The sequence below is a fragment of the Neomonachus schauinslandi genome, chromosome 9 (genome assembly GCF_002201575.2).
Source record: "Neomonachus schauinslandi chromosome 9, ASM220157v2, whole genome shotgun sequence".
NCBI classification, from domain to species: Eukaryota; Metazoa; Chordata; class Mammalia; order Carnivora; family Phocidae; genus Neomonachus; species Neomonachus schauinslandi.
In genome coordinates this window covers 33,568,871-33,590,910 of record NC_058411.1, presented here as the reverse complement: position 1 = coordinate 33,590,910, position 22,040 = coordinate 33,568,871, and the positions used below count along the sequence as shown (strand labels likewise).

General features: G+C 37.5%; 1 protein-coding gene across 8 annotated transcripts in view; it reads left to right on the top strand.

Moving 5' to 3' along the window:
* The window catches only part of GPHN (gephyrin), a 607,453-nt gene that overhangs the window by 132,522 nt on the left and 452,891 nt on the right, over positions 1 to 22,040 (top strand). The window lies entirely within an intron of this gene.

Sequence of the window (22,040 nt, the reverse complement as noted above, 5' to 3'; positions counted from 1 at the left end):
TTTAGGACCATCCTAGATATGTGTTATGTAAGTGAGTTATAGGAAGAGTAGTTTAATTCATAGCAGAATTGGGTATCTCTTGACACTAGAAATATAATTTATAATGCAGGGTACTAGTAATTTTCTTTATAGTCAAACAGGGAAAGTTTATATTCTTTGAGAATTTTGTGCAGCATGACAAATATGTCAGTCTTCTTTTTTTTCCCTTTATGGTACTCAGCATTTTTTCAATTGTTTCAGTGATATATAGATTTTGAACAGATACTACCAATTTATAACCTCTTGTGATTTGTAAAAAAGTATGATTCAATGAAATAGATCTTAATTCTGAATCCTGAATAAATTATGTTATGGATGAAGAAATACTTTTTTCTTTTTTTTTCTTTTTTAAAGATTTTATTTATTTATTTGAGACAGAGAGAATGAGAGACAGAGAGCATGAGAGGGAGGAGGGTCAGAGGGAGAAGCAGACTCCCTGCTGAGCAGGGAGCCCGATGCGGGACTCGATCCAGGGACTCCAGGATCATGACCTGAGCCGAAGGCAGTCGCTTAACCAACTGAGCCACCCAGGCGCCCCAAGAAATACTTTTTTCTTATCAGTATTCTTGTATTTCTTTTAATTGTCATAAAATAAAAATAACATAAAATTTACCATCTCAACCAGTTTTAAGTGTACAGTTCAGTAATGTTAAGTATATATGCACTATTATGCAATCAGTCCCTAGAAATTTTTCATCTTAACGGAACTGCAATGCTATACTTGTTAAACAATAACTCCCCATCCCTCCTCCAGCCTTTGGCAACTACTATTGTACTTTATGTTTCTATGATTTTGACTTTTGTAGAAATCTCATGTAAATAGAATCATGCAGTATTTGTCTTTTTGTGACTAGTTTATTTCACTTAGCATAATAGTCCCAAGGGAATTCTCCCATGTTGTAGCATGTGTAAGAATTTCCTTTTTAAAGCTCAATTATATTCCATTATTTCATTATATGTTCCATTAATCGATATATTTACACCATATTTTGTTTATTCATCCATCAGTGGACACAGGATTGCTTCTAACCTTTGTCTATTGTGAATAATACTGCTATTGAACATGGATGTGCAAATACCTCTTTGAGACCCTGCTTTCAATTCTTTTGGTTGTATACACAGGAGCAGAATTGCTGTATCATATGGTAAATCAACTTTAATTTTTGAAGAAATGCCATACTTTTTTTTCCATAGTGACTGCACCATTTTATATTCCCACCAACAGTGCAAAAGGGTTCCAATTTCTTGACTTCCTCACCAACACTCATTATTTTCTGTTTGTTTGTGGTTTTTGTTGTTGTTGATATGCCATTCTAATGGGTGTGATGTGATATGTTCTTGGTATTTTTAATTGAACTTCACTTACTTCTTTACATTTTGTCTTTTTAATGACTTCAGTGCAACTCATCTAGAGAATAAAGAAAAATGTCTGTTAAGAACTTTGGCATATTGTGCAGTAAACTGTATAAAAACTGTTACTTATTTCCTTTCATTATCATTAAGGAGATTATGAATCATGTCCATAGTAATTTTGTAACAATAGCATTTTAATCAATTCATTTCCCTTATACTGTATTCTATTACTTGCCTTGTATTACTACAGTTCTTGTTATACCTCATCAGTGAAGAATTGCTTTTGTGTAAAAAAAAATTACTTTTTTAGTTAGATAATGCCACATTGGAAATGCAGCATAGTAATTAAAAAATAATAACAGTGTGCTAGTTGAAATGTATTTTGATATTATAGATGATTAGTGCTTAATAACAGCATTTCATAGATAAAATCGAACAGAATAGTTGTATCTGATTGTAAATTCCTTAGACATGAAAATTTTACTTACCTTAATGTACTTCTTTACAAATCTTACCATTTTTGGTGGAAACTTCTTTTCATGGTTCTGAAACATAGCCGTGTCCCCCTGAATATACTTGACTTCACACTACAATCAGATTGAGTGATATTTTGGTCCTCTGGATCATGACATTAAATGTAAAGGAAAGACAGGATTGCCGTCTGGAAAGCAATCATATCTAAATATAGCCTGTACTTATCTGCTGGTGTTAAGACAGGTTGCTATGGTGAATTGAATTTCTTAAAAATGCCAGTCAGCAGAGGATAAACAGTGGATTTTGAAGTGGTTATTTTCCATAGAGCTATACATTCTCATACTGCATGTTCAGGTAGATTAGAATTTAGTTACTATTTTTTATGGTCTATTTATTAAATTTCAGTTTTAGAGTATCTCTGAGACGTTTAATGTTTATTAAACAAAATACAAGGATTTTTATATTGTTATTCTTTGTTTCTCTGAAGATAAATTCATTTGGTGTGAAAATGCCTTTTTTAATGGCAGCTGTTTAACAATTATTGATCATTCATTTTGCTATGCTTACAATAGTTCTGCTGGATCTAAGACAGCTACCAAAATTATCTTTGTAATTTTATCTCCAAATGTAAGTTATTATCATTTTTAATCAGGTTCTTTTTTGGATTATATATTTATTAGTCTGTAAATTATATATTGGGACAACACAGCTTAATCTAGGCTTGTAGTACAATATTATAGTACTATGTTCTATGTCAGAAGTGCAAATCCAAAGACTTTGGATTTTTACTCTGCTTTTAGAAGACTTTCCCTAATTTCTATCATTCCATATATTCCTGAGAATGTATGTTTAATTTTTTTTGTGGGTTCATTCATTTTATAATTTATTAATCAAAAAGCACTACTAGATGCTTATATTAAGTTCTTCAGAATTATGTTTAACAGACATTATTCTTGTAGTCAAGTACCATATGATTGAAGATGGACAATATCTGAGTTGTCCACCTGACGCATATAGATGACCAATACAGTATTAGAATTTTTTTTTAAGATTTCATTTATTTATTCATTTATTTTTAGAGTGAGAGAGTGAGCAAGAGGAGGGGCCAGAGGGAGAGGGAGAGAGAGAATTTCAAGCAGACTCCACACTGAGCGTGGAGCCTGATGTAGGTCTCCATATCATGACCTGAGCTGAAATCAAGAGTTGGACACTTAACTGAGTGAGCCACCTAGATGCCCCCAATATTAGAGTTTTTAAATGAAATAAATAATGTATCATTTTATTTAGTGGATTCTCTTATTTTCATTGTATAGAAACCTAAGTCAAACTAACTTAAAAAGCAAAATTGGACTTGATAGGCTTATGTAACTACGTACTTCTCATGGAATCAGGAAGGCTTAAAAACCAGGTCAGGTACGGAAACCCCAAAGAAGAGATTTAAGGTGTTTGTGCAACTGAGTTTGTCACCCTTTGCCATCATCTCTTTTGGTCTTTCTTTAGTCTCACTTATGGCAATCAGACTTTCCCATGAAACCAGGAAGATGGCTGCTAACTTACTCCAATTTACTTTCCTCTAGCTCCATGATCTCTTTTCACTTCCAGTTCTGAAATGTAAAATCCCAAGAAAGAGTTCTGGCTCTGATAATCTGGTTAATTTGGTCATGTGACATCAACCAATCACTGTGGCAGTCTGTCTTGGTTGATCAGTCATGGAACGAATACCTGTGGCCAGAATGGTAGGATACTCTAATTAAATGAGAGAGAAGGTAGTCTCAGAAAAAAAGAGTGGTTAAACTAAGAGAGGTCTACTGTACTGATTTTCAGTTGTTAATTTAAAAAAGAATATATACATTGTCAAAAATTGTTATTTTTTAAAAATGGAACATTTTGCTTGCCTGCACAAAGTATCTCAATTAGATATTGGTAGTATAGTAGTAATTGTATTTATTTATTTACTTTTTTTTATTAACATATAATGTATTATTTGTTTCAGGGATGTAGGTCTATGATTAATCAGTCTTATATAATACCCATTGCTCATTACAACACCTACCTTTGCCCATATCCATCTCTGAGTTACCCCATCCCTCCACCCCTGCCCCTCCAGCAATCCTCAGTTTGTTTCCTAAGATTTAAGAGTCTCTGGTTTTGTCTTGTTTCAATTTTTCCTCTCTTTCCCTATGATCCTCTGCCTTGTTTCTTAAATTCCACATATCACTGAAATCATATGATAATTGTCTTTCTCTGATTGACTTATTTTGCTTAGCATAATACTCTCTAGTTCCATCCATGATGTTGCAAATGGGAAGAATTCATTCTTTTTTTTTGATGGCTGCCTAATAGTCCATTGTATATATATATATATACATATATATACGTATATACATATATATATATATATATGTATATATATGTATATATATACCATATCTTTATCCATTCATCTATAGATGGACACTTGGGCTCTTTCCATTGTTTGGTGATTGTGGACATTGCTGCTATCCACACTGGGGTGCAGGTGCCCGTTCAGATCACTACATTTGTATCTTTGTGGTAAATACCCAGTAGTGCAATTGCTGGGTTGTAGGGTAACTCCGTTTTCAAATTTTTGAGCAACTTCCATACTGTTTTTCAGAGTGGCTGCACTAGCTTGCATTCCCACCAACAGTGTAAGAGGGTTCCCCTTTCTCCACATCCTCACTGACATCTGTCATTTCCCAACTTGTTAATTTTAACCATTCTGACTGGTGTGATGTGGAATCTCATTGTGGTTTTAATTTGTATTTCCCTGATGCTGTATGGTGTTGAGCACTTTTTCGTGTGTCTGTTGGTCATCTGGATGTCTTCTTTGTAGAAATGTCTGTTCATGTCTTCTGCCCATTTCTTGATTGGATTATTTGTTCTTTGGGTGTTGAGTTTTAAAAATTCTTTATAGATCTTGGATACAAGCCCTTTATCTGATAAGTCATTTGCAAATATCTTCTCCCATTCTGTCGGTTGTCGGTTGGTTTTGTTGACTGTTTCTTTTGCTTTGCAAAAGCTTTTTATATTGATGAAGTCCCAATACCTCATTTTCGCCTTTTTTTCCCTTGCCTATGGAGACATGTCTAGCCAGAAGTTGTTGTGGCTGAGGTCGAAGAGGTTGCTGCCTGTGTTCTCCTCTAGGGTTTTGATGGTTTCGTGTCAAACATTTAAGTCTTTCATCCATTTGGAGTCTATTTTTGTTTGTGGTGTAAGGAAATGGTCCAGTTTCATTCTTCTGCATGTGGCTGTCCAATTTTCTAACACCATTTGTTGAAGAGAATGTCTGTTTTCCATTAGATATTCTTTCCTGCTTTGTCGAAGATTAGTTGACCATAGAGTGGAGGGTCCATTTCTGGGTTCTCTATTCTGTTCCTTTGATTTGTGGGTCTGTTTTTGTGCCAGTACCATACTGTCTTGATGATTATAGGTTTGTAATAGAGCTTGAAGTCCGGAATTGTCATGCCACCAGTTTTGGATTTTTTTTCTTTCAACATTCCTTTGGCTACTTGGGGTCTTTTCTGGTTCCATACAAATTTTAGGATTATTTGTTCCAGTTCTGTGAAAAAACTTTATGGTATTTTGATAAGGATTGCATCGAATGTGTAGATTGCTCTAGGTAGCAGAAACATTTTAACAATATTTGTTCTTCCAATCCATGCACATGGAACATTTTTCCATTTCTTTGTGTCTTCCTCAATTTCTTTCATGAGTGTTGTAGAGTTTTCTGAGTATAGATCCTTTGCCTCTTTTGTTAGATTTATTCCTAGGTATCTTATGGTTTTGGGTGCAGTTGTAAATAGGATCAACTCCTTAATTTCTCTTTCTTCTGTTTCATTGTTGGTCTATAGAACTGCAACAGACAAATAGATTTAAAATCCTGCCACGTTGCTGAATTCCTGGATGAGTTCTAGGAATTTTGGGGTGGAGTCTTTTGGGTTTTCCACATAGAGTATCATGTCATCTGCAAAGAGTGAGAGTTTTTCTTTGCCAATTTGGATGTGTTTTATTTCTTTTTGTTGTCTGATTGCTGAGGCTAAGACTTCCAGTACTATGTTGAACAGCAGCGGTGATGGACATCCCTGCCGTATTCCTGACCTTAGCGGAAAAGCTCTCAGTTTTTCCCCATTGAGAATGATATTCGCTGTGGGCTTTTCATATATGGCTCTTAGATATTGAGGTGTGTACCCTCTATTCCTACACTGTGACGAGTTTCAATCAAGAAAGGATGATGTACTTTGTCAAATGCTTTTTCTTCAACTATTGAGAGGATCATACGATTCTTGTCCTTTCTTTTATTTATGTAGTGTACCACATTGATTTGTGGATATTGAAGCAACCTTGCAGCCTAGGAATAAATCCCACTTGGTCGTGGGGAATAATCCTTTTAATGTACTATTGGATCCTTTTGGCTAGTATTTTGGTGAAAATTTTTGCATCCATGTTCATCAGGAATACTGGTGTATAATTCCTTTTGGTGGAGTCTTTGTCTGGTTTTGGGATCAAGGTAGTGCTGGCCTTATATAAAGAGTTTGGAAGTTTTCCTCCATTTCAATTTTTTGAAACACCTTCAGAAGAATAGGTATTAATTCTTCTTTAAATGTTTGGTAGAATTCCCCTGTAAAGCCATCTGGCCTTGGACTCATGCTAGTTGGGAGATTTTTGATTACTGCTTCAATTTCCTTGCTGGTTATGGGTCTGTTCAGGTTTTCTGTTTCCTCCTGGTTCAGTTTTGGTAGTTTATACATCTCTAGGAATGCATCCATTTCTTCCCGATTGCCTAAATTGTTGGCATATAGTTGCACAAAATATGTTCTTATACTTGTTTGTATTTCTTCGGTGTTGGTTGTGGCCTCTCCTCTTTCATTCATGATTTTATTTATTTGGGTCCTTTCTCTTTTCTTTTTGATAAGTCTGGCCAGGGATTTGTCAGTCTTACTAATTCTTTCAAAGAACCAGCTCCTAGTTTCGTTGATCTGTTCTACTGTTCTTCTGGTTTCTATTTCAGTGATTTCTGCTCTAATCTTTATTATTTCTCTTCTCCTGCTGGGTCTAGGCTTTATTTGCTGTTCTTTCTCCAACTCCTTTAGGTGTAGGGTTAAGTTGTGTATTTGAGTCCTTTCTTTTTCTTTAGAAAGGCCTGTAGTGCTATATACATCCCTCTTAGGACCGCCTTTGCTGCATCCCAAAGATTTTGAACAGTTGTGTTTTCATTTTCATGTTTCCATGAATTTTTTAATTCTTCTTTAGTTTCCTGGTTGACCCATTCACTCTTTAGTAGGATGCTCTTTAACCTCCACATATTTGAGATCTTTCCAACTTTCCTCTTGTGATTGAGTTCCGGTTTCAAAGCATTGTGGTTGGAAAATATGCAGGGAATGATCCCAATATTTTGGTACCAGTTGAGACCTACTTTGTGACCTAGGATGTGATCTACTCTGGAGAATGTTCCATGTGCACTCGAGAAGAATGTGTATTCTGTTGCTTTGGGATGTAATATTCTGAATATATCTGTGAAGTCCATTTGGTCCAATGTGTAATTCATTTATTTATTTTTTTCATGATGAGATTTTTTTCTTCAAATTTTTATTGAAATTCCACTTAGTGCACATAACAGTGTAATATTGGTTTCAGGAGTAGAATTTAGTGATTCATCACTTCCCTACAACACCCAGGGGTTGGGGTGTTGTAATGCCCATTACATTGGGCCATTCCCCATCCATCCCATTCCCCCAGCGACCTCCCTCCACTAATATGAGGAAATTGAATATACAATCCTCGTAAGGGAAAACAACTGTAAACCATGTGAACTATACCCTATGAAGGGTCAAATTTGGTCCCGCGCTAACAGCAGAAAGATTTATTTTTTTTAAAGAGATACTCGTTGGTTGGTAATTAGAAAAACATTTCCCTGTGGAAGCCCTCGTGATTTTTTTTTTTTAGTTTCATTTATTTATTTATTTATTGAATTTTATTATGTTATGTTAGTCAACATACAATACATCATTGGTTTTTGATGTGGTGATCCACGATCCATTGTTTTCGTATAACACCCAGTACTCCATGCAGTATGTGCCCTCCTTAATACCCATCACCAGGCTAACCAATCCCCCCTCCCCCTCCCCTCTAAAACCCTGTTTGTTTCTCAGAGTCCATAGTCTCTCATGGTTCATTTCTCCCTCCAGTTCCACCCCCATTTTTCCCTTCCTTCTCCTAATGTCCTCCATGCTATTCCTTATGTTCCATAAATAAGTGAAACCATATGATAATTGACTTTCTCTGCTTGACTTATTTTACTTAGCATAATCTCCTCCAGTCCAATCCCTGTTGATGTAAAAGTTGGGTATTCATCTTTCCTGATGGCTGAGTAATATTCCATTGTCTACATGGACCACATCTTCTTTATCCATTCATCTGTTGAAGGGCATCTCGGCTCTTTCCACAGTTTGGCTATTGCGGACATTGCTGCTATGAACATTGGGGTGCATATGGCCCTTCTTTTCACTACATCTGTGTCTTTAGGATAAATACTCGGAGTGCAATTGCTGGGTCATAGGGTAGCTCTATTTTTAAACTTTTGAGGAACCTCCACACTGTTTTCCAAAGTGGCTGTACCAACTTGCATTCCCACCAACAGTGTAAGAGGGTTCCCCTTTCTCCACAACCTCTCCAGCATTTGTTGTTTCTTTCCCTGTCCATTTTTGCCATTCTAACTGGTGTAAGGTGGTATCTCAATGTGGTTTTGATTTGGATTTCCCTGATGGCTAATGATGATGAACATTTTTCATGTGTCTCTGAGCCATTTATTAGTATGTCTTCTTCAGAGAAGTGTCTTTTCATATCTTCTGCCCACTTTTTGACTTGATTATTTGTTTTTTGGTTGTTGAGTTTGAGAAGTTCTGCATAGATTTTGGATACCAGCCCTTAATATGTAGTGTCATTTGCAATTATCTTCTCCCATTCTGTGGGTTGCTCTTTGTTTTGTTGACTGTTTCCTTTGCTGTGCAGAAGCTTTTTATTTTGATGAAGTCCCCAAAGTTTATTTTCTTTTGTCTGACATTATTCTGATATTCCTCCCTCTGTACGTAAGGAATCTCTTCCCCCTAACTGCCCTTAAGACGGTTTCCTTGTTTCTAAGATTTGCAAGTTTTACTATTACATGCCAGGGTGTTGGCCTGTTTTCCTTGATCTTAGGAGGGGTCCTCTCTGCCTCTAGGACTCGAATGTTTGTTTCATGCCCCAGATTAGGGAAGTTCTCAGCTACGATTTGTTCAAATACATCTTCTAGTCCTCTCTCTCTCTCCACTCCCTCCGGGATTCCAATTATTCTGACATTGGAATGCTTCATGGTGTCACTTATTTCTCTGATTCTATTTTTATGGATTCTGAGTTGTTTTTCCCTGGCCTCCTCTTTTCCCTTTTTATCTATTATATTGTCTTCCAGGTCAGTTATTTGCTCTTCTGCCTCAGTTACCCTAGCTTTTAGATTATCTAGATTGGATTGGATCCCATTGATAGCATTTTTAAGTTGTGCCATTTCACCTTTTATTTCTGCCCTTAGAGACTCTATGTTGCCAGTAATTGATTTCTCCATTCTAGCCATTGTCTTCACAATTGCTAGCCTGAATTCCATCTTCGACATCTTGGTTATATCTGCATCCATTTGTAAATCTGCAGCATAAGTCATAATCTCTGAGTCTTTTCTATTTTGGGGGCTCCTCCTCCTAGTCATTCTGTTGATGGGTGTTTGAGGGAATGTATAGAGTCCAAATTATTGACCAGAACCCAAGCAAGATGCACCTGTTTTCTTGGGACCTTAGGGTTGCTGGCCTCTTGTTTTCCCAGCCTGTCTTCTGCGGGAAGGGCCTGCCGCGCTGTTACTCAGGCAACCCTGTTTGGGCGGAGTTGCTCTGCCCCCCTCTGGTGGGGGATGGGCTCAGCGGGAATCAGTCTTTGGGGCTTTTGTTCTCTGGCGGCTTTCCCTGGTGGCTTTCTGCATCTCTTCCGTGAGTCAGAGCAGAAGAGACCATTTCCAACCCTCTGCCTCAGAGCAGTGAGATCGCAGTCTGTTCTTCAGTGAGCTCTCCAGGCCACACCATTTCCGTTTCTGTCCGTGCTGCTATAAACTGCAGCGTCCTGGGCTGTGCGCCCCTCCCCAGTGCTCCCAGTCCTGCCTCCAGGTCGGGGCACATCTCTGCCCTTTGTGCTTCTGAAATCGCCAGCCGGTCCCGGTTCGCGCGCGCATGACCCCACCACTCCGCGTTTCCGCCCCGGGGGCTGCCCTAAAGTCCTTTCCCCACCGCTACCGGTCTGTGAGTCTGTGCCCCGTCCGCAGCGCGCAAGGCTATCGCTTATCGGCGGTGTAGGATCCCCACGGTCAGGCATCTTCCTGCTGCCATTTATCCTCCAATATCTGCCCGTGGAATCACGGCTCCCCGCTTTGTACCTCAAAACCAACTGCCTGCGATATTCTGTTCGTAGAGATCCAGATCTTCTTACATCTCAGGCTGGTTTTATGGGTGCTCAGAGTGGTCTGGTAGATATCCAGCTCAATCCTGAGGACCAATTGACATAGGGTCCCCTACTCCTCTGCCATCTTTCCCCCCCAGTGTGTCATTTAAAGTCTTTATTTCCTTTTTGATCTTTTGCTTAGATGATCTGTCCATTTCAGTGAGTGGGGTGTTAAAGTCCCCCATTATTATTGTATTGTTGTCAATATGTTTCTTTGCTTTTGTTATTAATTGCCTTATATAATTGGCTGCTCCCGTAATAGGGGCATAGATATTTACAATTGTTAGATCTTCTTGTTGGATAGACCCTTTAAGTAGGATATAGTGTTCTTCCTCATCTCTTATTACAGCCTTTGGTTTAATATCTAATTTGTCTGATATAAGGATTGCCATCCCAGCTTTCTTTTGGTGTCCATTAGCATGGTAAATGGTTTTCCATCCCCTCACTTTCAATCTGGGGGTGTCTTTGGGTCTAAAGTGAGTCTCTTGCAGACACCATATCGATGGGTCTTGTTTTTTTATCCAGTGTGATAGCCTGTGTCTTTTGATTGGGGCATTTAGCCCATTTACAATAAGGGTAACTATTGAAAGATATGAATTTAGTGCCATTGTATTGTCTGTAAGGTGACTGTTACTATATATTGTCTGTGTTCCTTTCTGGTCTATGTTGCTTTTAGGCTCTCTCTTTGCTTAGATAAGGACCTCTTTCAAGATTTCTTGTAGGGCTGGTTTTGTGTTTGCAAATTAGTTTTGCGGTTAGTTTTTGTTTGTCCTGGAATCTTTTTATCTCTCCTTCTATTTTCAATGACAGCCTAGCTGGATATAGTATTCTTGGCGGCATATTTTTCTCATTTAGTGCCCTGAATATATCCTGCCAGTCCTTTCTGGCCTGCCAGGTCTCTGTAGATAGGTCTGTTGCTAATCTAATGTTTCTACCATTGTAGGTTACAGATCTGTTCTTCCAAGTTGCTTTCAGGATTTTCTCTTTGTCTCTGAGTTTCGTAAGTTTTACTATTAGATGTCGGGGTGTTGACCTATTTTTATTGATTTTGAGAGGGGTTCTCTGTGCCTCCTGGATTTTGATGCCTGTTCCCTTCCCCAAATTAGGGAAGTTCTCTGCTGTAATTTGCTCCAATATACCTTCTGTCCCTCTCTCTCTTTCTTCTTCTTCTGGGATCCCAATTATTCTAATGTTGTTTCGCTTTATGGTATCGCTTATCTCTCGAATTCTGCCCTCGTGATCCAGTAGTTGTTTGTCTCTCTTTTTCTCAGCTTCTTTATTTTCCATCATTTGTTCTTCTATGCCACTAATTCTCTCTTCTGCCTCATTTATCCTAGCAGTTAGTGCACCCATTTTTTATTGCACCTCATTAATAGCCTTTTTTATTTCGACTTGGTTAGGTTTTAGTTCTTTTATTTCTCCAGAAAGGGTTTCTCTAATAACTTCCATGCTCTTTTCAAGCCAAGCTAGTATCTTTAAAATCATCATTCTGAACTCTATTTCCAATATCGTACTAATGTGTGTGTTGAGTAGGTCCCCGGCAGTCGGTACTGCCTCTTGTTTTTTTTGTTGAGGTGATTTTTTCCATCTTGTCATTTTGTCCAGAGGAGAATAGATGAATGAGAGAACAAAATGCTAACAGGGTAACAATGTCCCCTGAATATATACGCTAAACAAATCAGAAAAGCCCTGAAAATGGGGCAAAGAAAGGGAAATCAAGAAAAGAGAAAAAGAAAAGAAAAAGAAAAACAGAACAAAACAGAAAAACAGAATATGATCAGATATGATCAGGCTGGTGCATAGAGCAGTGCCACATACTAGATTTTGGGTGTATTTTAGTCTGTTAGAAGAAAGTGCCTCCCAAAATTTTAAAGAAAGCAAAACTTATATATGTGCAAAAATAGGGTTTAATACGATGAAGGAATGGAATATGAGTGTAAAGATGAAAATTATAAAAAATTTTATAAAAGGAATTGAAAAGATAAGAAGTTTGAAAAAAGAAAGAATATTTAAAAAAAATAAAGGGAGAGAATGTGATTAGGCAGGAGACTAGAACAAAGCCATACACTAGAGATTTAGGGTATATTTTGATCTGTTAGAAGAAACTGTATCTTAAAATTTTAAATAGAGAACAATTTATATATATGCCAAAAATTAGGGTAACTACTATGAAGGGATAGAATATGACTCTAAAAATGAAAAATAAAAATGTTTTTTAAAAAGGGATTGATAAGATGTTGGTTGAAAAATGGAAAAAGAAAAATTCAAAAAAAAAAAGTTAAAAAAAAATTAACTTTGAAAGACTTAAGAATCAAGGTAAAAAAGCCATGAATGCTATGTGCAGTATTCCCCTAGTGCTGGAGTTCTGCCGTTGTCATTGATCGGTAAACTTGGTCTTGGCCAGCTGTTTTTGCTGATCTTCTGGGGGAGGGGCCTATTGCTGTGGTTCCCAAATGTCTTTGCCCGAGGCAGAATTTCCCCACCCTTGCCGGTCCGGCTAAGTAATCTGCTCATGTTTGCTCTCAGGAGCTTTTTTCCCTGCAAGCTTTCCATTCGTCTTTGGAGGATGACAGTGAAAATGGCAGCCTCCCAGTCTCCGCCCCAGAGGAGCCGAGAACTTGGGGCCCGACTCCTCAGTGTGCCCCCAGAGAAAAGCAGTCAATCACTCCCATCTCCCCAGTCTCCGGTCGCACTCCATGCTCACCCGGCCTGTGACCGAGCATTTCTATCTGTGGCACATGACCCTGTGAGGAGTCTCCAAACCCAGCAGGTCCCTGCGGTGCGCTCCCCCGCCGCTCCTCCCGGGGGAGGAAGGGGAGTCTCCCCGGATCTGCCACTTGTTGGGTCCCTGCTGGAAGAGCAGGGGCCCGACTGTGCCACAGGTCACGGTTTATGGCAACCCCCAGCTGAGAGCCCACTCCTCGGCTCCGTCTTTGCAGCCAGCTTCCCTGCTCCGATACCTGGGAGCTCCGCTGCACTTAGGCACCCCTGGTCTTTCTATGACCCCCGAGGGTCCTGAGACCACACTGTCCCAGTGAGGGTTCCACCCCCTGCTAAGCCACCAGAGCGACGTCCCTCAGGGGAGCCTACTTCTAAAAGTTCCGATTTTTGCTCCGCTGGTATATCACTTGCCAGAAGCGGCTGACGGAGGCCCCCTCCCCTGCCATCTATCCTCCCGAATATGGCCTCGGATTTACTTCTCTGCACGTCCTACTTTCTAGAAAGTGGTTGCTTTTCTGTTCAGAGAGTTGTTGGTATTCTTTTCTTAGATCTCCTGTTGAGTTCATAGGTGTTCAGAATGGTTTGATCCCTATCCAGCTGAATTCCTGGGACCAGACGAAATCCAGGTCTCCTACTCCTCCGCCATCTTGCTCCGCCCCCTGACCGAGCGTTTCTATCCCAGGCACATGACTCTGGCTCAAATCTCAACCCCAGCGGACTCCTGTAGCACTGTCTCCCTGTTCTGCCACTTCGAGCAGGGGCCCAGCTGTGCCACAGATCATGGTTTATGGCAACCCTGAGCTGAGAGCCTAGTCCTGGTCTCACCCTTTGTAGCCGGCTTCCCCACTCTGATACCTGGGAGCTCTGTTGCACTCACACCACTGTCTTCCTGTGACCCCTAGGATCCTGAGACCACACTTTCCCAGCGAGAGTTTCACCCCCCACTTAGCCTCGTGAGTGACGTCCCTCACCAGAGCAGACTTCTAAAAGTTCCGATTTTGTGCTCTGCTGCTCTATCACCTGTCAGTAGCTGGCTGATAGAGGCTTCCTCCCCCCCACAGTCTATCTTCCTGTATATTGCCTTGGATTCACTTCTCCACACCTCCTACCTTGCAGAAAGTGGTCGCTTTTCTGTTGGTAGAGTTGCAGCTATTCTTTTCTTCAATCTCTGGTTGAGTGTGCAGGTGTTAAGAATGGTTTGATAGCTATTTAGCTGAATTCCTGGGAGCAGATGAAATTAAGGTCTTCTGTTCCTCTGCCATCTTGGATTCCCTCTGACTATCTGTAGTAATTTTAAAGGACATAGTTCAATGAATTGACAGTAGTTATTGCCTAATTTTTGATATTATTAACTTTATATAATACACATACATAAATGTGAAATGACTTAGATGAATGTATTACTTCAGTTACACCTGGCTAGACTGCAGGTGGAATAGTAACAGGTTGTTTCTGTTTTTTCATACTTTCTTCTGGCTTAAAAAGAATTTCACGAGTATAAATCAAAAAGGGAAAAAGAGTCAAAGATTCTCATTTACCATTCCATTATAATACTTAACTGAGAAATATCATTACAGAGGTATATAAAAGTTTAATGGGGACACTGATGAAGTATTTTAAGGAGAGGTGACCCTTGAAGCTTTTTAAAAAGAAAAAAGGTAGGAAGGAATGAAGGGAGGTGAGGAGGCAGGAAGGAACTAAGGGACTTAGAAAGGGAGAGAGGAAGGAAGGATGGAAGAAGGGGGCAGAGAGAGAGATAGCGGAGAGTTTGATTATGAGAAAGAATGGAAACTCCATGAGTACTACTTATACTGTCTAGAAATGCAGTTTGTCTGAAATGAATGAGAGCCTACATGGTTAAAACTAATGATTAAAACAATTCATGATATCCGTATATTTAGTTTATCCAGAACACATTGAAATATCTGACATTAATGGTCAGAGTGAACAAATGGATGATTGGATTGTCTACTTAGAGTTTTATATTGCTGTGTAAGAAATTACCAACACTTACTGGCTTAAAAAAACATATTTGTTATCTCACACCACCATGAGTCAGGCTTTTGAGCACATTTTAAATGCTCCTCTGCTCAGTGTTTCCTGAAATTGCAATCTAGGTGTTGATTGGGTTGCATTTTCATTTGGAAGCTTGACTGGGAAAGAATTGCTCCAAATTAATTCAGGTTGTTGGCAGAATTCATATCCTTGTGTTACATGATTGAATGCTCTGCTTTTTGCTGGGTGTTGGCTAGTTTCCCCATAGCTCCCATTATCTTTGCCATATAATGTTGTCTGATCATGGGAGTGATACACTGTCACCTTTGCTATATTCTTTTTGTTAGAAGCAAGTCACAGGTTCTACCCACACTCAAGGGGAGGGGATTACACAAAAGTGTGAATACCAGGTGATGGGATCATTGGAGATCCTTGTAGGGTCTGTTTGCCACACTACTTCTGTAATTTTCTTTCCTACACAGAGTCATAGTAGGTTTAACTCTGTCAGTGTAGAGATGTGAAAATTAAAGCTCCTTTGACTTGTGATTTATCTCAGCTCATAAAACTGCATAGTGATGGGTGGGCTACCTGACAATCAAGCATTGTCTTTCCACTTCCAGCCTTAGTTTTGACTTTCTTCGTTTTGTTATCACTTTTTTTAATTTTATTTTTTTTCTGTTTTATTGAGATATAACTCATATAGCACTGTGTAATTTTAAGGCATATAGCACAATGACTTAACTTGGCCTTTGATTTTAATTTGTGTCCTAAGTTTGTCAGAAATATGACTGGGGCACCTGGGTGACTCAGTTAGTTAAGAGTCTGTCTTTGGCTCAGGTCATGGTCCCAGAGTCCTGGGATCGAGCCCCATGTTGGACTCCCTGCTCACAGGGAAGCCTGCTTCTCCCTCTTCCTCTGCCTGCCACTCCCCCTGCTTATACTCTCTCTGTGTGTCAATAAATAGAATTCAATTAAAAAAAGACTGGCAAATATTTAAAAAAAAATTATGATGACTACATCTCGGCACGGACATTAAAATGTTTGGAAATATTTTTTTCTGTATGATCTGTAGGTGTATGATTTTTGATCATTTAATTGTCCTCTCACAATAAAGTTTTACTTATCATCTGTCTGTCTGCCTTTTTCTCCTCAATTTTTGTTCAGAGGAGGAGGAACAGAATTTTTGTTTCTCTTCATTTTGGTTTATGTTGGTACCTGAAGAGTGAGACTACAGAGACTAAAAGTGAGACCGAGAGTGAGATTTAACAGTATATGAACTCTTCTATGCGTTTTTCAGTGCAAGATTTCTGGCTGTGGGAGGGGGGAAGATAATCAAATAGGCAGGTAAAGAAGTTTGGTAATAAGAAGTCTACATAAGTATGCTTCCCTAATGAGCTTCCTAGGAAACACCTGTTTGTGACTCAGCCGAAATTAGGAAGAAAATGACAAATGGAAAGGTAGAAGATACTAGTTGTTTCTTTTAGAGACATTTTGAGAGTTTAAAAAAATGATAAAAAACTATTCTTTAATAGATTACATAGAATTAAATTACCTCTACCCAGCTGGGAAAATCTCCCTAATACTAGACTTTGGGCATCAGTTTCAAGGAGACCAGCCCTTGCTGCTCTTTATACTACTGCCTAAACAGCGTAGTAAACTAGACGTACCTTAATATTTTTTTTCTTCTCTGAGAGAAATTAAATGAAAGTTAAGTTTTAAAAAGCCTGATTTTTTTAATGTAGGTAATGCATTTAAGAGGGAATCCTGGATGAGCTGATTGAGCTGGTGTTTTTTTCTCCTTGGTACCTCTTATGATCTCCTGTGTGTTCCTCCTATGTGTTATCTAAACATCTTTTGTTGCTTGTACATTATATTGCCATTGTCTGTGTGTTATCTATATTTTTCAATGGATTATAACCTTTTAAGGGCATACCTTGTGTTCCTGTTTAATATTATACCCACCATAGTGTTTTAATAAACAGTAGACCCACCAGAAATCTTCCTTAAGTACATGAATGAAGGAATGAATATGTGAGTGTTTTAGTGACTAAATGAAAGACTATGTAATGGATTGAGTAAGAGTAACAGATTCAGTGTTCATATTACATTCAGATTCTAATATTCAGCCCTTTGTTGATGTTCAGTATAAAAAGGTACTCTCTAGTGACCTGATGGCTGTATTTAAATTTTGATCAACACTGGTTCTCTCTAAGCCTCAGCATCTTTGTCGGTGTGTATGAGATAATGAAACCTAACTCCAGGAGCAAAAGGAAATGATAACCTCACTAATCCCCATTGTTTTGGTTTATAAGTACTTGATACTTGGAATACTAAGAACAGATCTAGCCAAGAAACAATTCCATTTTTTCCCTGATGAAAGTAAGGAAGATCCCTGAAATTATTTTCAAATTGAATGTATTTCTAAACAGTTTACTTTAACAAAAACTTTCATAGCATAATTTTGGTAGAGGAAAAAAATATTTTGAGTAATTCACTCATAAATTAACTTGTTTCTTAAAAGACAGTAATTCAAAAAGTAAGCTAAGAAAGTGATAGTTTTCTCCTTGTAAAGTTCTATCTTATCTCTTCTTTTTCTATAAATAACTAATAGCATGTTTAATGGAATTCCACTTTTTCTTTTTGCTTCCAGGATAACTCTGTAAAAGACAGTGGCTTGGGAAAGTATCAGGTATTGCTAAAAAGATATAGTCCAAAACTCAATTGTGCATCTTGGTGTAAAGTATATTATATTCCCAAAAGGGTAAAATTAGATAACTTTTCATATATATTATTTATAATTTTTTAATTTAGTTATTTTGTTGGTTTATTCAGATCAGTGACTTAGTTAAGATAATTGGATTTGAGAAAGCCACCGAGAATAAGCTATAGTTTGAGTGTAATGGCAAGAACTGAACACAGTGTTTTAATTTGACCTGGCTGTCACTGAGGACATTGAGACTTGGTAAAATTATGTTTGTTATACGTCCTCTAATTCTTTGTGAATATACTTTCACTTTTTTGGTGGGGTTGGGTGGAGTAGGTAGGGAGCCTAATTAGATAAATCACTTCCCTTTCCTTGGGATCTTTTTTATTTTAAACAGCTTATTCTTTACTAAAGATGTAAATCATATGCCGTACAATTCACCCATTTAAATGATAACTTCAGTGGTTTTTAGTATATTCTCAGAGTTGTGCAATAATCATCACTATCAAATTTTTAGAATATTTTCATCTCCTCAGAAACCACTCCCCTTCTTTCTCCTCAGAACCCTCCCTCCCTCCTAGACAACCATTAATCTATTCATTGTCTCTGTATAGTTGCCTATTTTGAATATTTTGCATGAATGAATAAATATGTCCTTTTGTGACTGGCTTCTTTCATTGAGCAAAGTATTTTTATTTTTTATTTTTTTTATTTTATTTTTTTTAAAGATTTTATTTATTTATTTGACAGAGAAAGACACAGCGAGAGAGGGAACACAAACGGGGAGTGGGAGAGGGAGAAGCAGACTCCCTGCCAAGCAGGGAGCCCGATGCGGGACTCGATCCCGGGACTCCAGAATCATGACCTGAGCCGAAGGCAGTCGCTTAACTAACTGAGCCACCCAGGCGCCCTGAGCAAAGTATTTTTAAAATTCATCCATCTTAGAGCATATATCAGTACTTCATTATTTTTATTGCGAGGATATTCCTTTGGATATGCCGTATTTTATTTATCGATTTATCAGTTAATAGGCTTTGGGAGTTTTCCACTTTTTGTTGTTATGACTAATACTTTTATAAACATTCATGTAAAGTTTTCATAGGGAAATATGTTTTCTTTTCTCTTTGATATATAGCAAGGAATGGAATTGCTAGTTCGTATGGTAACTTCGTGTTTAACATTTTAAGGAAATACGAAAATGTTTTCTGAAGTGGTTGACTCCCTTTTATCCCCCAATTTTTTTAAAGTGGCAAAATCCTCATTCAAAAATATTAAGTATATTCATGTTGTGCAGTTAATATCATTTATCTCCAGAATATTTTCATCTTTTCTAAATGAAACCTTACTCATTAAACACTAACTCCCATTCTGTGCCTTCCTCCAATTCTCAGGAAATTGCTGTTGGCAACCAGTATTCTACTTTTTGTCTTTAAGAATTTGACTACTCCAGAAACCTCATATAAGTAGAATCATACAGTATTTGTTCTTTTGTGACTGGCCTATTTCACTTAGCATAATGTCTTCAGAGTTCGTTCATGTTGTAGCATATGCCAAAATTTTCTTTCTTGTAAGTCGAATAATATTCCATTGAATACATATAGGACATTAATGGATTCATCTGTCAGTGGACACTTGGGTTACTTCCACATTTTAACTATTATGAATACTGCTGCAATGAACTTTGCTATACAAATGTCTCTTCAAGATCCTGCTTTTAATACTTTTGGATATATAACCAGAAGTGAAAATGGATGATTCTTTGGTAATTCTATTTTTATCTTTTTGAGGAACTGCCATACTAATTTCCACAATGGCTGTATCATTTAAATTTTGCACAAACAGTGCATGAGGGTTCCAATTTCTCCATATTCTCTCCACACTTGTTATTTTCCTTTTTTAAAAATTGTAGCCATCCTAATGGGTGTGAGGTGGTATCTCATTTATTTGATTTGCATTTCCCAAATGATTCGTGATGTTGAACATCTTTTCATATGCTTATTAGTCATTTGTATATCTTCTTTGGAGAAAGGCCTGTTCAAGTCCTTTGCCTATTTTTAAATTGGGTTGTTTGTTTATTTGTTGTTGAGTTTTAAACGTTCTCTATATTCTGGATATTAATTAGATATATGATTTGCAAATATTTTCTTCCATTCTGTGGGTTGCCTTTAAACTCTGTTGACATCATCTTTTGATGCAGATATTTTTTTTAAATTTTAATGAAGTCCAGTTTGTCTTTTTTTTTCTTTTGTGGGGTCATATCCAAGAAATCATTGACAAATCCAATGTCATGAAGCTTTTGCCTTATGTTTCCTTCTAAGAATTTTATAGTTTTAGGTCTTACATTTAGGCCTTTGATCCATTTTTTATTAATATTTGTATAAGATGTAAGGTAAGGACCCAACTCATTCTTTTGCATATGGACATTCAGTTTTACAATAGTATAACATTTTAATTCCTTTAACAATTTTCACTATATTTTAAAAATATTTTCTTAGTGGTTACTCTAGAGCTACATCAAATATCTTATTAGATTCTAGTACATATTTATAATAACAGTTTCAGTGAGATATGAAAATATTCCTATGTAGTTCTATTTCCTCCCTTCTACAGTTGTTAGACATATTTCCTCTATATATGTTTTACCATCCCAACAGTATAGGTGACCTTTGAACAACATGAGCTTTAGTGGTCAAAAATCTGCTTTGACTCCCCAAAAACTTTACTGATAGCCTATTGTTGACCAGAAGCCTTACTGATAACATAAACAGTCAATTAAAACATATTTTGTATGTTATGTGTATTATATACCATATTCTTTTTTTTTTTTAAGATTTTATTTATTTATTTGAGAGAGAGAATGAGAGAGAGAGAGCATGAGAGGGGGGAGGGTCAGAGGGAGAAGCAGACTCCCCGCTGAGCAGGGAGCCCGATGTGGGACTCGATCCCGGGACTCCAGGATCATGACCTGAGCCGAAGGCAGTTGCTTAACCAACTGAGCCACCCAGGCGCCCTATATACCATATTCTTACAATAAAGTAAGCTAGGGAAAAGGAAATAAATGTTAAGAAAATCATAAAGAAGTGAACGTACATTTATAGTACTGTAATATAAAAAACTTGCTTACAAGTGGACCTGCACTGTTCAAACACATAGTGTTTAAGGGTCAACTATTCAAACATTGTTATAATTATTAGGTTATATAATTTTATGCCTTTTCAAGAAACTAAGAGAAGAAAGTGTGCAAGTGTATAATAGTGTTTATTATATTAATATTCTTATTTACCATTTTGATTCTTTATATTCTTGAAGATTCTAGTTACCATCTAGTGTCATTTCCTAACTCAGTATAGCGTTCTCCTTCCCAAGCCTTTTGTGCTGTTTTGTCAATTATATTTTGCTTCTATGTGTTATAGGCCCAACAATATAATTACATATATACTGTTTTATGCAGTTGCTTTTTAAATCGGTTTAACAAAAGGAGAAATATACAATTATGTTGTATTTTATAGTTGCCTACTTAATAACCTTTGCTCTTCATGTTGTGCGTGCGTGTGTGTGTGTGTATTTTGATTACTATTTCGTGTCATTTGCTTTCAGTCCTGAAAGCTTTTTAGTATTTCTTGTGAGGGGGTTCAGCTGGAAATAAATTCTGCCAATTTTTCCTTATTTGTGAATGTTTTTATTTTGCCTTCATTTAAAAAAAAAACATTACTTCAATGGGCCAAGGTCTTGTTTGACAGGTTTCTTCTTTCCGTAGTCTGAGTATATCATCCATTGTTAACTCTGTTCTAGCCTTCATTGTTTCTGTTGAGAAAGCCAATGTTTATCTTACTGGAGTTCCACTGTATGTGATGACCCCGTTTTTTCTAATTGCCTTCAATTAGAGATTTCACATTTTCAGTGTGATGTGTTCACGTGGATCTCTTTATGTTTATCTTAATTAGAGTTGGTTGAGGTTCTAAATGTGTAATGTTTTACATCAAATCTTGGAAGTTTCAACCATTTTTTCTTGTAATATTTTTTTGCTCCTTTCACCTTTTCTCTTTCTGATATTCCCATTATACACATGTTGGTGTTTTTTTGTCGTGTCCCGTATTTCCCTGAGCCCCTGTTCCATTTTTTTCCCTCTCTGTTCTTTGGTTTACATAATGTCCATTGCTCTATCTCCAGATTCATCAATTCTTTCTCCTGGCAGTTCATATTTAATGTTGCATTCCTCTAG